The 18,541-nt window shown below is 39.9% G+C and overlaps 1 protein-coding gene and 1 long non-coding RNA gene across 28 annotated transcripts in view; one reads left to right on the top strand and one right to left on the bottom strand.

Annotated features, from left to right (window-relative positions):
- The window catches only part of LOC120417323 (voltage-dependent calcium channel type A subunit alpha-1), a 203,129-nt gene that overhangs the window by 165,264 nt on the left and 19,324 nt on the right, over positions 1–18,541 (bottom strand). The window lies entirely within an intron of this gene.
- On the top strand, positions 16,667–18,076 carry LOC120417326 (uncharacterized). Its single transcript, XR_005605448.2, has 4 exons — positions 16,667–16,919; positions 16,989–17,130; positions 17,208–17,762; positions 17,872–18,076. It is a non-coding gene; the product is annotated as an uncharacterized LOC120417326 (long non-coding RNA).

Below are 18,541 nucleotides of genomic sequence, written 5' to 3'. Positions count from 1 at the left end.
GAAAACTTTCACTTTGGATAATAGAATCATAAATAAAAATGTTTTTTTTTTACTTTCCTAAACTGCTCATGTTCCCATAAATGTCCCATACGCAAAAACAGCAAGTTGAGAAAAACGCATTTAAAGTTTGTCCCACACATAAGGCTAAAGTACTAGATGTTGGAGGCTTTTCTGAAAGGGCACACGATTTTAAACCAAACTGTATCATTACCTCAAAAGCGAGGAAAATGCATATGAAACATTTGTGCGATCAGGAGCTGTAAAGTGATTTAGAATTTTTAAATCCGAGATGGCGGTGAAATATTCAAAAATACACTTTGTAATTTTCTATTACATTTTGTTTGGAATAAGGTTACAGAACTCGAATTTGATGTAAAAAGCAGAAAAAAAACGTTAAAGTCCTATACAAAGCTTCGGACAACTGAGTTTGGACTGTACCTATTTGTTTCTGAAAAGTCCTTATGGGATCATCCACAAACCACGTGGACACTTTTTTGGAAATCTCAACATTTTGTCAGTTTTACAAGCTCGTTAGGATCAGTTTGCTAGAAATGCTACCTTTAGTGATAAGCACATCACTCCTAGGCAAATAATGATTTTTTGAAGAGCAAAAATATCGAAACAATTATGCAAATCGTACGAATCATAACTGTCGTAAGAATCATAACTCCCAATATCAACGTTAACCACGCAAGAAAGAGGTGATACTTTATGACAGTAGTAAAATGCGCGCTAACCACCAACTGTCACTGGCAGCGAGTGAAAACCATCACCCGGTGGGTCTCACCACTCAATTGAAACGATTTCGACACGACACGACTCGAACGACTTCGAACGAACGACCCTTTGCGTGACTCTCTTGGTGACAAATTGCGGCAAGTGTTGCCCACGAGGGCGTGCAGTTTGCGTTTTTTTTTTGTGAGTTATATATTTTTGTGGGTCATTCTCACAAAGACATGATTGATTAAGTGATGAAGGATTCTAGTGGTTTTATTTGGTTTAGATTAATTGGAATATGTATTTTAATGTGAAACATGAAAAAGTTGTGTTTAGTCTTATGTTTGAGTCTATGAAGTTGCTATCAGAATCACTTGCCACAAAACAAGTTGAAAGAACTTTTGTCCAGAGCTTTGATGGACTGCTGTCACGAGACTACGACTCTGGTCGAACAACAGCTCTTTCAAAACAAAAAAAAAATCAGTAAAATGTCAAGGAAAGGTACTAGATTGATGGTTGCCTTGCATTGATTTTTTTCTTTGTTTTTGTTTGTCACACGTGGTTTTGTTTGAGAGACACCATTTCCGGGGTGTAGCTGCGGCTACGGTTCGTCGGAATTGGGTCGGGAACACTTGATACCGTTTTGCACGGCTTGAAACTTGGTGATAAGTTTCGAAGCTTTCCGCATAGAGTTATATTTATGACACCATACAACCTGAGAAGGTAATCCTCTTGCTCAGAGTTATGTACCCAACCTTCACCGATAAACAAGTGCCAATTTAGGTTAAGGTTAACACCACCCGTTACTAAATAACAACAACAACCACAAAAAATGGTTCAGCAATCGAAAATAGAAATTTGTCAACAGGCGTGAGTTGTTTGAACTTGGCGTTAGAGGAGGTAGAGAGGTGCTATAATTAATATGCGCGAACGTTCAACTTTAGCATGGCCGAGCGCGCCAACTCGAAGTTGACACGCGATAAAGTGTTTATTGTAAAAACGGGTGGGTGGTGCTGGGCTAGGCACCCTCTGGAGGACAGGTTGCAGGGAAAAGGTCAGACCAGACGACGGAGTTTAATGAGCCAACGTAAATTTATACAGTCAGCAAAGTCAATGTTAATGTTTACTACCACTCTGAGACGAGAAATGGTTGAAGGTCGAAAACTTGTTGAATATTAAGTTTTGGCTGGCCTTACTCGTTGTGAAATTCAGACTTCATTGGAGTGATTTGTTCCCAAGTCTCAATTTTATTACCATCAAAGCTCGTCCATGTTTTTGAAAGCAAGCCACCCCTCGTGAAGCTGTGTCGATGAATCCCATCAAGATTGATGCCAGAATCAAGTTGTCTAAAGTGATGGGGGACCACTTTTCTTTTGATCTGTCTACACATGAATATAATATTCACACACCGTGAAGTTGGTCAGTCAGGCGAAACGAGAGACGAAGGATGAAAGGGAGATTGGGGGATGAAACAGCTTTTGGCAGCAGGTTCTGTTCGGTCGTCATGGTGAAACATCCGGGAAGTGGTCGTACCACTCTTCCTTCCCTCCTTGGACACCCCCACCGATGGCAGCTGTTTGGCACATCATCTGGTGAACATGACACACGCTTTCGGGTTGATAAAAGTTCCATTTTGGTTGGTGGGTCCAAAAATGAACGCAAAGTTCGGTTTTTGGCACAGTGAAATGAAAATCAAGTATTTTGTTGTAAATTGAGTTGGTTTACGTGCAGAAAATTAATGCTACGTCAACCCTTAATGCTGTCTGCGAAAAATTGGTCACTTTCGGAGGCTAATAACTTCCCAGGAAAAGTCCTAAAATATGGTATCTTCTAGAAAGTTGGTCTAACCTGATTTTTCGGCTTTCAAACGGCTTTTAACCTCAGTAATTTTCATTCATCCCATTCCCCAGAATTCCATTCCATAAATGCCATTACATGGAATAGACTATCTACCTGAATTCCATTTCTCAAAAATATATTCGCTGAGATGGCCCATTCCTGATTTTTCAAAAGAATGGTAAATTTCTAACAAAACCAAAACCAAAACCAAAACCAAAACCATAACCAAAACCAACACCAACACCAAAACCAAAACCAAAACCAATTCGGGTGTTTTTAGAGCTGATGTCGGAGTCGATGTTTGCTGGAGTTGGAATCGCTAATTTTTTACAGCTTGAGTCAGTGACAAAGTTGCTGAAAAAGCAACCCAACTCCACTTTTTAGTAGAGCAACTATAGTCCTTGTAAAGCAATTCTTTACCAACATTTTGCCGACGAATTATGATTTTTTTCTTAAATGGTGATTGCTGTAAAAAAATTGAAATCTAGTATTTAAAATGAGTTATTCTTATTTTTTATGTAGAATCGAATTTGCAATCGAAAAATACTTCAATTTTTTTTTTATTAGGTGCACGTTTTCAAAATGTCGGGTCTCGTGGCGCAGGGGTAGCGGCTTCGGCTGCCGATCCCGATGATGCTATGAGACGCGGGTTCGATTCCCGCCTTATCCACTGAGCTTCTATCGGATGGTGAAGTAAAACGTCGGTCCCGGTTTCTCCTGTCTCGTCAGAGGCGCTGGAGCAGAAATCCCACGTTAGAGGAAGGCCATGCCCCGGGGGGGCGTAGTGCCAATAGTTTTTTACGTTTTCAAAATACAGCCATTCAATGTTAAATTTTGTCCGAAAAATTCCGGTTTTTGATCATACGTGAAATTTTGCGATCTTCTCGAAAACAATATTTTGATTTTTCCATTTCAACATTTCAAAAGGGTCAAACATTAAATATTACGCCTTTTTGAAATGTCAGTCCTACTTTAACATTGAAAATCAGACCTGTGATGTTGTCAAAATTGGGTGAGGCATAAAAAAAACCTGTTTCGTTTTCGTTCATTCGCTGTATCACAGCAACCAGTGCACAGTGGGAAAAAAGGGCCTAAAAATTACTGCAACATGATTTCGCGCAAGCTATCGTTTGCTATACACAAAAAGCTTTGTTTTTGCACCAGGAACAATAATCCGATAAAAAATCGCACTGCACGGACCGGCGGCCGGAGTGCAGACCATCGGAAGATCCGGGTTTTTGGAAAAAGTGTCCACCCAAAGTTGAAGAACGAGGGGATAGTCCTCACGGAAAGAAACGTGAGGAAAGTGCTATTTTGCGAGAGTACAGTCACAGAGTACTCTGTGGTACAGTCCTCTCCCGTGTTCATTTGTTCATTGGAACAGTTCATCTTATTGAGTGGCTTATATGGACAAATGACCGCCACTTAGTCACCGAACCATGGTGGCCCATACGGCAAAGGCACGGTTCAATATGCCGAAGGTCTTGAGTTCGAGTCTCGGTACCGGAACTTTTTTTTTTTGATAGATGAACATTTTTTTAAGATGAACACATGAGTAAAGTACTCTCGGTAATTTTGGGATTTATCCTCTCAGTCCGCACACAGTACCATTTTACTACCAAATAGTGCTCTTTATCCTCTCGTATGCGGATGTCCAGTTGTGGGTGTCAGATTAATCCAATTGTGAACTGATCAGCTTTCTTCTACCATTGTTTGGAAATGGAGTTAGGTTTTAGATTGCGCCCTTTACCCTATATATTAGATTAGTTTCAGGATGAATTGTGAGAGAGAGAATGAGTGATGAGAGAGTGAGAGAGACAGTACGGGAGTGCCCGACGGGTCTGATTTGTTTACGTTTAGCAATAAACTTTAAGTATTCAGCCAACACCCAACCGGCTCGGTTCGTGAAACCCCGCGTATTTGTACCGCCCGATCGTCGCGAATAAAGTTCTGTGCGCGCTACAAGCCGTGTTTTTACTTCGACCGTGTTTTGAAGTTGAGGTCATTGACCTCCCGAAAGTGTGCTCTGGACGAGCAGAAGACACCCCCATACAGTCCACTATTTTTGAAGGGCTCGATCCGGAACAACCATGAATAGTCATGCAAAACAATCCTAGAATTAAATTAAATTCCATAGGACCCATCGGAACCGGTTACACCAATCTCCGGTGGCCACATCCGGAACCGCATTAGGAAACAGTGTTTACCAGTCATTCGGCGTATCAAACTTCTTGCAGTGCGATTGTTGGATTATTGTTCCTGGTGCAAAAACAAAGCTTTTGGTGTATAGCAATCGATGCACAGTGGGAAAAAAGGACCCACAAAATTACCGCAACAAGATTTTGCGCAAACCATCGATTGCTATACACCAAAAGCTTCGTTTTTGCACCAGGAACAATAATCCGATGAAAAATCGCACTGCACGGACCGGTGGCCGGAGTACAGCCCACCGGAACATCCGGATTTTTGGAAAAAGTGTCAGATTATTCCAATTGTGAACTGATAAGCTTTCTTCTACCATGAATAGTCACGCAAAACAATCCTAGAATAATATTAAATACCATAGGACCCATCGGAACCGGTTCCACCGATCTCCGATGGCCACATCCGGAACCGCATTAGTAAACAGCGTAAACTAGTCATGCGACGTATCAAACTTCTTGATTTTGGATGGAGGGTATCCTTAAAATGTATTTTTACCTCCGGTGACCGCTTCCCAGGTTCTCCGGTGGCCACATCCGAAGATCATAATTGGAAAATTCCTAAAACCACTCTTGCGACATATCAAACTTCATGTTTTAAGAGAGGAGTGTATAACTCATGTCACCATCCAAAATCAAGAAGTTTGATACGTCGCATGACTGGTAAACACTGTTTCCTAATGCGATTCCGGATGTGGCCACGGGAGATCGGTGGAACCGGTTCCGATGGGTCCAATGGTATTTAATATTATTCTAGGATTGTTTTGTGTGACTATTCATGGTAGAAGAAAGCTTTTCAGTTCACAATTGGAATAATCTGACACTTTTTCCAAAAATCCGGTTCTTCCGGTGGGCTGTACTCCGGCCACCGGTCCGTGCAGTGTGATTTTTCATCGGATTATTGTTCCTGGTGCAAAAACAAAGCTTTTGGTGTATAGCAATCGATGGTTTGCGCAAAATCATGTTGCGGTAATTTTGTGGGTCCTTTTTTCCCACTGTGCGATGGTTCAATCTTCAATATTTCTTGGACGAAATTGTAGAAAATTTCCTGAACTTTCTGAAAACAATATTTTCGGGAGTGGACAATCATGTACACTATTTAAAAAAGTCATGAACCGATATTTATCGGAAAAAAATATCATTGAATGGCTAAATTTGGAAAACAGTTCACAAAATACAAAACATTAAAGTTTTTCTCGACTGCAAATTAGATTTAAAATAAAAAAAAAGGTAAACAATTTTTAAGTACAAAATTTAAGTTTTTTACAGAAATCACAAAAAAAATCTTAACTCGTCGGTAAATTTTGGTCCATATTTCTGAATCGTTTAAAAGGTGCGGGATTTTGTCCCCTAAAACATATAAAAAAAATATCAAAAAATATAAAAATACGGATTTTTGGCAGATGAATTTCTGTAAAAAAAAGTTAATTAAAAAATCGCCAATATTTTTCCGAGTGCATTGGTACGCTGGAAGTGGGGACGCGAAGACGTGATTATTCAAGTTAATTTTTTTTCTGTGATTTTGTGTCGCTGTTCGTATCGGAGGAGTGATTGTGGTAATCGAATAATAGCATCATTGGTGTGCTGGAAGTGGCGACGCGAAGTCGTGATTATTCAGGTTAATTTTTGGTGTGCTTTTTTATCGCTATTCGTATGGGGTGAGTGCGTAATTTGTAAAGGTGGTGTAAAAAATATTCGGAGTGAAAAGTAATTTTTTTTGTGTGTGCCTTTGGTCGTGAATTGTGTGTGTCTTAATTTATTGTTTTGTGATTTTCAAAGCCCTTCCTATATCATCGTTGGTCGGAAGGCACGGCATCGGGTGGATTGTGTTTATATTTTTCGAGGTTTTATTTATTTACGGTGAAAAAGCCATTACTATATAATGATCGAAAGATGCACTGTCATTTTGGATCGTCGAGTTAATAGTGGAGCAAAATAACTGTGTGTGAATGATTTTGTGTGTTAACCAGAAAGACCTTCCCATAGCACCGTTGCTCGGAAGGCTCGCCAACGGGTCTGTTATGAAAGTCCTCCCCATAGCGCCGTAGCTCGGGAGGCATCGAAAAGCCAATACCATATCCTACTAACCCAAAAAAATATTAATCACGTGATGCTTGAAGGAGATGCTGTGGCTTCAACGGTCTCAAGCGGTATCAACAAGTATATAGCAAAAACTCTGTGCTTGATGAGTCTGCAACTTCAACTATCGGATTAACATTCCTCCCTTTCGTTGAACTGCAGGCTTCTTGGGAGGGCGCCGGTATTGACTAATAAAGTAGGGATCTTCAGAGGTTAAACAGTGAACGGATGGTTGGCTCCCACTGATCATTTTTGATTCATTGTTTAACTTCAGCTGATCCGTCAATAACGGAGTAGCAGCTCATTGGCAGTCAACAATGCTCATGCTCATGCTCAAATCGCCAATATTTTTCCGAGTGCCTATTTTTGATAATCCTCATCAATACCTACAATTTTACTTAAGACACCAAATCAATAAAAAAAAATCCTTGAAAAGCTATAGATCTTCGAATATTTACGTACCATTTTTGCAAAATTACTTTTTTGGTAATAGGGAAGGCCCTCTCAAAGTTTAAACCAAATCAAAAAATACAAAAATATAAATGGTCAAAATCGGCAGATTTCGTAGAGAATTGCTCTTGTGCTATTTGGAATCAATCGTTGACTGTTAAATTAATAGGATATTTTCTTTAAACTCTTACTAATACACAACCACTTTAACAATCTGTGTTTTTCTCAACTTCATATCAAAGAAGTAAGTCAATGGTTGCCTTCATCGTGCGTAATACACTCTCTTGTAGGCCAACGAAAATTTCCACCCTGCTGATCCGAACCGCCTGCGAGCCGGAAAATGTATAGATGAAGAAGCGCAGGGAAATGTGATGAGAAAGCAGTTGCTAGAGCTTTCCCCATGCTGGCCGTGACGCGTTTCTCGTCTGCCTTCGGTACTCACTGCAAAAGAAGGATCCTCGGCACCGTTACGCGTACGCGTGTGTTTGTTGGTTTATCAGTGTGAAGCGGAAATCGATGCAAACTTCCAGCGGCAATTGCTTAGTCGTACACACACACACACATCTACAAATATAGTCTGGAGGGGCCATCCAAAGAATGCGAAACATTACTTCATCTTTTTTTTCAAGTGATTTTTGCAGTTACAAATTAAAATTTTGCAACAAACAAAACCAACCGTGACGTGATTTGTGGACTTCACCCAGCCAGCTTCGTGTGGTCGGTACGACCGACTTCCTTCTGCTGCTGTGGTGGTAATTTAACTTCCTGGCCGCGTGACGGAACGGATGACACCGATGACACCGATGAGCCGGGACATCAAACGGCCAACTTTGGCGCGATTGCATTTGCAGGAAGTGTGTGTGTGTGTATGTGGGGCAATACGGGTTGGCAGATCTCGGTTCCTCGACAGAGTTGCCCGATAATGGTCCCTTTGGCTATAACTTCCTGCCAGCGTGGACATTATTCTGTTTTAGGTTGACACAGATTCAGCGAGGAGGAGTTTTGATTGGATTAGTCGGATGAAACATTTTGAATTTTTCCTAATTTGCATCATCCAGCATATCACCATGTTTAACCAACATTTTGCCAACATTATTTAAAAAGTTAGCAAAACCTAATTGAAGTCTTTCCAGTACAACCAAAACCGAAATGCGTCTCATTAGCAGTATCATCGAAAAGCACTTTTTGCAATTCCGTCATGAAACTACTCACTTTTCCTGTCATTCTTGAACGACGAAATAGCCTACTTTTCTGTACCAAAAATAACAGAATCGAATAGCAACACTTTTCAATATAAATGCTGAAAAGTTCTACTTTTCAGCACTCAAATGGGTGCTGAAAAGTTGAACTTTTTAGCACTTGTTTCGAAAAGTAACACTTTTCAACATTTTTTTGATTTAAACGATTTATTGACAAAATACATAAAATTTGACTTATAATTTCACTCAGTGTGTGTTTTTTGGAATTGCAAAAAATGTTATATGGAACTCGTTGCAAAACTTGATTTTTCAGCACTCTTCGTATTTATCCAACTCGGTGAACCTCGTTGGATAAATGTACGACTCGTGCTGAAAAAATCCTCTTTTTGCAACTTGTTGCATAAACTACTATTGCACTAATTAGCTGAAAATCGATTTTTCTTCTCGTGACACATAACAGAGAGCCCCCTTATTTAAAGACGGAAAAAGTGCATTATTTCCTTCTCTTGAAAGCCAGAGCCTGGCATCGAGCGATGTGGTCTCTTGCCATTAAGCTCGGAGATCCAGCCACCAGGCTGAAGTGTGTCGCGTGTTCTCGAGAGATGCCACTCGTCGCAGCTGACAAGAGGCAGCAGCATCCCATTAGAAGCTCCCGAAAGCTCCCATTTGCATGCTGGCAGGGCTGCTTGCAAAGTTGCCCTTTTAACCCCGACTTGGCGTCTTCGCTCTTATTCCACTCAGCGGAAGACGAGATTGTTGGATGCAACACATACACTGTCTGACTGCACTGCTGCGCACTGACGGCGATTGTCACGGGGCTAGACAGCTGGCTCGTGGCACGACAGTGAATAGTTTAATGTCTTATGAAGAAAAAGTGACAACCTAACCGGGATAACTAAATGGTTTTTTGTGAATTAAAAAAGTGAAGACAAACAAAAATCGACCCCAAGAGCTTTACCTAGATATGCAACGCCTTTACAGTATCGGCTACCAAATCAAGACGATACAATATGATACATCAGCAATTCCCCACGAAAACAGCATGATTCGAAAAAAAAGTTCCTCGATCGGGCTTCAAATTTTTCTGGGGGTTTCTTGGCTAAAATAATTAGACCCGTATATTTATTGTTTGGCTATTAGAGTGACCAATGCCGAGTAAGGGTGGTCCGACAAATTGCCATTTTCGAAATTTTCGTAAAAACCACTTTTTTCAAAAATAATCATATCTCCAACTTTAGCTGTGTTAGACGCAAAAGAAAGATGATTAGAGTGGCTATTTGGGAAACATAAAAATAAGTTTCAAAAATCTAGCTAAACATTTGAAAAGGTCGTATGAAAACTTAAAATGCTGTTTTGAAAGTTTGAGGGAAAATTTTACATAATATATCAAAAAATGGTGAAGTTATGTTCGATTTTTTGAAAATAAAAACTGAGTTTTTCGACGTGCCACACGCAACAAGTGGAAAATGACTAAGCTAAGGGAAATGTTAAGCTAGATTTTTGAAACTTCTTTTTATTTTTCCCAAATAGCCAAACTAATCACCTTTCTTTTGCGTCTAGCACAGCTAAAATCTGATGAAATGACGCGGAGATATGATTTAAAAAAGTGGTTTTTGCGAAAATCGACGAAAACTAACAATTTTTGGACCACCCTAACACGGCGTAGGTCACCCTAATGGCCAAACAAAAAAATACAGTTTTAATTATTTCGGCCAAGGAAACCCCAGAAAAAAATTGAGCCCGATCGGAGAACTGTGCTAACGATCGTTCCCGCCCCATCCCCTCGGGATCTACAAAGTGACATGGCGAGCGCCGTTGGTGGCCAACGACTGTTACTTATTTTCTCCAGCTCTAGTTTGTTGATGCGTCTGATCAGTTGAGTTGATAGGGTATTGCGGTCCAGTTCAGCAACGGAGAAGGACAACCGTGGGTGGTCTTTCATGCTCATTAGGGTGGAATTGAGTTATGTGGGAAAAATGAAAAAGATAAAAATCCAAACAGCAACACATTTTTTGGGTCTCTTTTAAGGTCCTAAACAATCTCCCAAAATTTGGTAACGATTGGCTAAGCCCACGATAAAATTTGAATGAGAATTACTATGGGAAAACTTGCATTTTCACATTTTTAAGTTTACAAAATTCTTGTTCTATTATTTTATGACACTAACACCGTAGAAGTATAGCCCTGTATGTCCTGAACAACTCTCCCGAAGAAAGTATGGTGCAAAAATGCGTCATAAAAAAGATACAAAGATTGCAAAAGTAGTGTATGAGTTTCACTTCATACTTTCTGCCAACATTGCCAAAGAAACCAAGAAATACTAAACAAACATGATTCTTCTTCTATTTTGACGAACCTTATGTAAAATCGTTATGAAGAAATGTCCAGAAGACATTATTTAGTTAAGTTGCACCCCAATTCCTATTATATGTTATAGTATTCGAAAGTTTCCGCTTGACATGGCAGTGTTGGCAAAGAGTATGATTTTACCCGAGTATTTCGAAATGTCTCTCTTGAATGATCTGTAACTTTCGTTACAAGCATTTTAGCACTATACTGTTTTTGGGAGAGTTGTTTCATAGTTACATAAAATAATAAAATTTTAATTTGGTAAATTCAAAAATGTGAAAAAAATTTCCCATGGTAATTCCCATACAAATTTCATTCGCTTTGCGCCAATCGTGGGCTTGACCAATCGCTCCCAAATTTTGGAAGGTTGTATGGGACCCTAAAAGGGACCCAAAAAATGTGTCGCTTAAAAAATCAGTTTTCGATTCCACCCTAATGCTCCTCATGCTCATGCTCATCCTTTTTTGTTAAAAAAATATCCACTTATTGGAAATTGAAGCTTTAAAAAAAATATATTTTTTATTATTTTAAAGATATTTTGCAAATGATTAATAGCAGATGAACTCTACTCATATCTCGAGCAATTTTATAAACTGAAAAATTGAGGAATTTTCCCTGAATTCACTGATTTTTGTTACTTTTTGTCTTCATAAAACAAATCCTGAGATTATATTAATTGTATCTTATTTAACCCTCTACAAGGCAAAATATAATGACAAGAGGAGGTAGAATAGGCAAAATACTATCAAAAACAAAGATAAACTTAACGAAAGAAATTAAAATTCTAACAAAAACAAGAGAAGTAAAGTTTTTCATAAAATAATTTCTGCTCAAAAATGTAAATTTTCGAGAAAATAAATTTGGGCGGTAGAAGGAAAATTAGTTTGACTTTTTTAAATGCAAATTATTTCAATGTACCCCTTTATTATTATTTAAAAAATCAAACCGTAATATTTCGAATTTTGTCAAGAAAAGTGACTTCTTTTTTATGGCTTTTTTATCTAGATAGTTGAGCCCAAGCTCTTGCCCAGACCAGTCGTAGTCAATTCGAGCTCTGTGAAAAGTGTTTTCTTCCTTGCTTTTGTGCCCTTGTGCACACTAAAAATTGTTCTCTCTTTCATTCTCGCAGCCAGCAAAGTATTTGCTTGCGACAATGACCACTCTGCGACCACGTGAAAACACCTTCAAGGTGGATCTTAGTGTGTTTCCTAAGCGTCCAAGTTTCGAGGAAATCCATTCTTTTGTCCACGACACCATGGGACTACAAATCGATCAAGTGAAACGCCTTCAGATGAACCACGTGCAAAACGCAGCCCACGTGAAATGTGACACTCTCAAGACTGCCCAGGATGCTGTTGACTAGCACAACGAACATGACGATCGAGATGAACAAGGTGAAGTACAAGGTACGACTTCAGATGGATGATGCATCCGTGGAGGTGAAAGTCCATGTCCTGTCGGAAAATGTGCGCAACGAGGAGATCACTGCATTTCTGAGGCAGTACGGAGAGGTACACTGCATCAAGGAACTAGTGTGGGGGGACAGCTTTGCCTTCAAGGGTGTCTCCTCTGGAATACGTGTGGCAAAGATGACTCTCAAGAAAGACATCAAATCTTTCGTGACTGTCCAACAAGAGCAAACTCTCATTACATATCGAGGTCAACCCCAAACTTGCCGCCATTGCGGCCGCCTTTCTCACCCTGGAATGACGTGCACAGAAAATAAGAAGCTCGAGGGACAAAAGAACGCTCTAGACCAGCGATTCTCAACCTTCTTCTAGGCTGGTACCCCCTGCCATGTAAATCAAGTAGGCCCGGTACCCCCGTTGAGAATCGTTGCTCTAGACGATCGACTCAAATCTGCACAGTCTACCTCGTCCAGCTACGCAATTGTGGCAGACAAAGGAATCGACAAGCCAAACGATGCTGCTTCAGTACCAAACCCAAGTGCGCCTGTTGCTACGCCGCCGCTCTGCTCAGTTTCGAGCAGCGCGACAGTTGGAGTCGAGCAGCCTGACACACACGCAGAAATCGCATCCTCCTCAACAATACTGGAAGAAGACGTTCAGATGGAAGCCGAAGATGACCCGATCGTGACGGACCAATGTACCGAGCAGACCCCGAAAGATGGACAGCCCGAAATTATGTTCAAAGTACCCGCTCTTCCCCTCCCCACCAACGATGTGCAATGTGGTATCTCCGAGACTGACGAATCGTCCTCTGATGGTTCAGGGTTTCAGGGAGTAAAACCGAAGAAGCCACGTGGTCGCCCAAATAAATCAAAGACTTAAGCATAAACTTTCTCTTTTAAAAACAACTCAGTTAAAAATCTGAGATCGATGATTTGGAGCTAATATTGTTTATAAATTATGTAAATTGTATTCTAGACTCAAATTGTGACTAACATTAGATGCTTACCTATCGTGCTAAATAATCTATATGAAAATGTATAATAAAGTGCTAAATAAACCATTTTTACAAAAAAAATCTGCATTAAAATTTTGATGTTTTTCAAGAATTATAAAAAAATATGTAGACTTTTCATTGTCAAACATACAAATTGCAATTTTTTTATTGATATAAGGCTGGTAAAATTACTTTTCAAAGCTTTTGATCATGGTCACCCGCGACAGACAAGAACGACGAAACAAAGAGAAACGCAAAAAGTATTTTTTTCATAACTTTTGCCTTCCTCACTGAGGTTAGGCTATAATCCTGCTCTAAAAATGAACTTTCTATTTAAAGCTCGAAAACCCACCTTCATTTAAACATATCGACTCAGAATCGAAAACTGAACAAATGTCTGTGTGTATGTGTGTGGGTATGTGACCAATAATCTCACTCAGTTTTCTCAGCTCTGGCTGAATCGATTTTGACCAAACCAGTCGCATTTGACTTGGTTTAGGGTCCCATACGGTGCTATTGAATGGTTTGAAGTTTCGATAAGTAGTTCAAAAGTTATGTATAAAAATATGTTTTCGCATATTTTTGGAAGTTGAATAAATGGCAGGAAATCGCACCAAATATCATCATGTTACATATCGTTGGTTAAGTAATCAAAAGACCTTTCCAACGAGTCCAAAACATTGACGATCTGGCAACCCTGCTTCGAGTTATGACCGCTTAAGTGATATTTATGTACTTTTTTGTAGCCGGTACTCACTCAAAATGTATGTAAACAAAGTCCGAATACATTATCCGACCTATCGTTGGTTAGGTAATCGAAAGACCTTTCCAACGAGTCCAAAATATTGAAGATCTGGCATCCCTGTCTCGAGTTTTGACCACTAAAGTGATACATATTTATATATATGTACTTTGTGATTCCGGATCTAAAAAAAAAATACAGTATGTAAAAAAAGTATTTACACCCCTTGGGCACTATGCACATTTTGTGATGAAACATGTAAACAATTTAATGTTGACATAAACCTAGTACTACGTTTTGTTCAGAAACTCATGCCGAACATTTTGCTGCAAAAAGCTCATGAAAATATGTTTTCTATAAAAAGTTATATAACAAATACTATTACAAAAATAAAAAAGGTGCAAAAAAAGTTTGTACACCTTTCGAAAAATTAAAATAAATAAAGTTATTTGTTGACAAATCACCATAAATCCAGTCTCCCAACTCCAAATAGGCATCCTTGACTGATTAAAAAAATAATTTGGATTGAATATAAAGTTTACTAATTACTTAGTATAAAAGTTTATATAACTCTGGAAATTTTAAATAAAACTTATCTAAACTTAATTTTGCAAACTTTCAATTTAACTAAATGTCAATATATTACCATAGAATTGCTAAATAAACATTCTGGAGTGGGTATAACACCGTTTTGGGGGTCTTTGTATCGCTAGAATAGATTTTTCGTTGGAATTTCGTACCAACCCGGAATTACGTCGTCGGAAAATCTGCCGGCATTCGAACCGGTCCACAATTAACAAGTCAACCTATGTGGCATCGGAAAGGGCATAAAATTTCCGATCTTTTGATACCCAGACATCTAGGTTTTCTATAAAACCCAAGTTTTTAAATACCTAGGCAAAAACGTTGTTATGGTTTCGTTAGAGCAATCTGCCAAAAATGTATGGAATTTCGTAATTTTTGTTCTCGTGGATCAAACTTACTTTTTGCCCAGGTATTTAAAAACGTGGGTTTTATAGAAAACCTAGATGTATGGGTATCAAAAGATCGGAAATTTTATGCCCTTTCCGATGCCACATAGGTTAACTTGTGAATTGTGGACCGGTTCGGATGCCGGCGGATTTTTCGACGACGTAATTCAGGGTTGGTACGAAATTCCAACGAAAAATCTATTCTAGCGATACAAATACCCCCAAAACGGTGTTATACCCACTCCAAAATGTTTATTTAGCAATTCTATGGTAATATATTGACATTTAGTTAAATTGAAAGTTTGCAAAATTAAGTTTAGATAAGTTTTATATAGAATTTCCAGAGTTATATAAACTTTTATACTAAGTAATTAGTAAACTTTATATTCAATCCAAATTATTTTTTTAATCAGTCAAGGATGCCTATTTGGAGTTGGGAGACTGGATTTATGGTGATTTGTCAACAAATAACTTTATTTATGTTAATTTTTCGAAAGGTGTACAAACTTTTTTTGCACCTTTTTTATTTTTGTAATAGTATTTGTTATATAACTTTTTATAGAAAACATATTTTCATGAGCTTTTTGCAGCAAAATGTTCGGCATGAGTTTCTGAACAAAACGTAGTACTAGGTTTATGTCAACATTAAATTGTTTACATGTTTCATCACAAAATGTGCATAGTGCCCAAGGGGTGTAAATACTTTTTTTACATACTGTATGTTCTTTTCCCGATTTCGTGTGAGTTGGTAGAGAATTACCCAATAGTAAACTTTTATTATCTGAAACCCCTGGCGTGCAGAGCTATTTTACTATCTTCTCAACAAGCAGTGTCTTAAATTTCGTAGAATTGAAGCCCAACATTCATACTGAATAAGTTGGAAAGGTCTCACACCTTTCATCGTTGCCTCCAACGAGCTTCCTCGTGGGAATAAGCCTTTCATGTGAGCTTCATCGAGTCACGAACACACATTTATCTGGTTCCGTTCTACGAAACAAGCAAAAAAAACCACCTCATCGCACACGCACAAGCGGATGCTCGGCCCAGCTGCCGATGTTAATTACATTAGAGTTCACAACTCAACTCGCTCGAGGATCGTTACACTGCTGTTCCCGAGGGATTTTCCAGAGAAACTTTTTCGTTTTGTTCTTCCAGCTGGTTCCATTTTGGCTCGGAGAGGGTTGACACTTTGTTAAAGGTAAAAAAGATTTTTAATTAACGATGCTTCAAGAATCTATTTTTCTTAGCGGCATCACAACATTTTAGTTTTATAAACCCCATGATGTGAATTATTTTTATTCCTTTTACTTCAGTTTGAATCAACAATAGGTCCCTTCGCCCAAATTCAAAGAGAAAAAGTTTAAACCAACAAACACACACACACACACACTCCACAGCAAGATGTATTAAAACCCATCACCGTTGGCCGTCAGTCGGACGGACTGCACAGCAAAAAAACTAGTAATGTACCTGCATGTAATACACCTGCATGTATTTTATTTTGTGTAATATTACATGCTTATTTGATCCCCAATCCTTAAAATAAAAACTAACACCCATTACTACTTAAACGTGTAATATTTGCTGTACATTCGATACAATATTCAACGCAACCTTGTACACATTTTTTACTGTCAATTTTCGTGTAAAATTATCGACGAATTCATTTAGCCGACTTTGACAGATCTCATAAAATCCCAGTGCCATCAGTTCCCTTCTGTCAGGTGCATCGCGATCGTATTTCGAGTTGCCCGAAATGGTGCGTGAGAGCGGTGAGAGCTAAACACCCGCAGGAGTGTGCCTGATACCCGTTTCTAATCTGTCGGACAAAACACGACTGGTCTTCGGAGCGTCGACCTGAACTGGCGGACTCGGTACGTGACATCTAAACACCCGCAGACGGTCGTTGCCGGTGGAAATGCCCAGATTGTCAACTCGCGGAAGCCATTCATCGACTCTTCCAGAGGTAAATATGATCACCAACACCAAAACCCTCGCGAGGCCTTGCTCAGAACTGACAACTAAACACCCGCAGGAGTGAATTCTCCCAACCTCCAGGCCGTGCATCATACCCGGTTCAAATCTTCCGGACACAACACGAACGGGCTTAGGAGCGTCCTCCTGAAACCGGCGAACTCGGTACGTGACAGCTAAACACCTGCAGACGGACGCCAAAGGTGAATATGATCAATAAAAACAAAAACACCTCGCGGAAACTTCAAAACGACCTTTTTCTTTGTTTTTTTTTTCTTAGAGATTCGACCGCGAGACGGAGTAAGTTCCCCTAACCTCCAGGCTGTGCATCATACCCGATTCCAATCTGCCGGACAAAACACGACCGGGCTTCGGAGCGTCCTCCTGAGACCGGCGGACTCGGTGCGTGACAGCGAAACACCCGCAGAAGTAAATTCCCCCAACCTCCAGGTTGTGCATCATACCCGGTTCAAATCTGCTAGACAAAACTTGACCAGGAAGATGAGCTCCCGGTGGGCTTCCGGCTAAGCTGCAACGTCGTCGGGATGTGGACTTCCCCCGGAAGCTGCACGCTCATCTCCCCGAAGCAGTCCATCGGCGCCGCATGGTGTCGAACGAAGATGAGTTCCCGGTGGGCTTCCGGCCAAGCTGCAACGTCGTCGGGATGTGGAATTCCCCCGGAAGCCGCACGCTCATCTCCCCGAAGCAGTTCATCGGCGCCGCATGGTGTCGAATGAAGGTTAGCTCCCGGTGGGCTTCCGGGCAAGCTGCAACGTCGTCGGGACGTGGACTTCCCCGGAAGCTGCACGCTCGGCGTTGAAACGTAACAAATCATGTATGTGCACAAGCAAAAAAGTGAAGATTGACTTTTTCCTTGCCTCTTCTCATTCTTCTACATCAATCTCTAATCATTCTTTCTTATTTATTTGCATTTTATTTCTCAGAATTGCACCACTATCGAAACAAGTTGGCCACGTGGACTTCAAGGCGCGAAATAGTCGGAAACTGGACATCTTCCCAAAGCAGTTCATCGGCGCCGCATGGTGTCGAATGAAGGTTAGCTCCCGGTGGGCTTCCGGCCAAGCTGCAACGTCGTCGGGATGTGGACTTCGCGCCTCCCCGTCGGAGACTGCTCGATCAACATCGGTATCCAGGAGGATTGAAAAAGTGAAACTTTTTAACGACCTCTTAAGAAGAAAAATGTTCATTCAGTCGGATTAATGTCGGTGGGAATAGATTTCTTCAAAATGCATTCTATTGTTGTGTTAATAAAACTGTTTTTTAGCATTTTATTTTGCTTGTTTTTATTTACATTGACGTCTTTGACATGATAACCAATTCGATACCTATCCCTGGTTTCAAAATAGGGATTTGTGTAATATTACACGTTTTTTTTTGTACATGCATGTGTGTACTTTTAAGTGTTTATTTTGACCAAGGTGATGTGCATGCTTTTGCATGCGATTTTACCATCGGATTTTTTGCTGTGTGTGTTTGCCCGGGAGCATAATTAATATTTCACAGTGGCACACAACGGTAAGCTCATAAGTCAGTGGTGGAAGCCTCCAAAGTCGCAACGAAACAATAGTACCCCTCTTTCTTCCGCTGCTCCAC

The sequence above is a fragment of the Culex pipiens genome, chromosome 3, assembly GCF_016801865.2.
Source record: "Culex pipiens pallens isolate TS chromosome 3, TS_CPP_V2, whole genome shotgun sequence".
Classification (NCBI taxonomy): domain Eukaryota; kingdom Metazoa; phylum Arthropoda; class Insecta; order Diptera; family Culicidae; genus Culex; species Culex pipiens.
The sequence above is the reverse complement of the archived record's forward strand: the minus strand, read 5'-3'. Positions and strand labels throughout refer to the sequence as shown.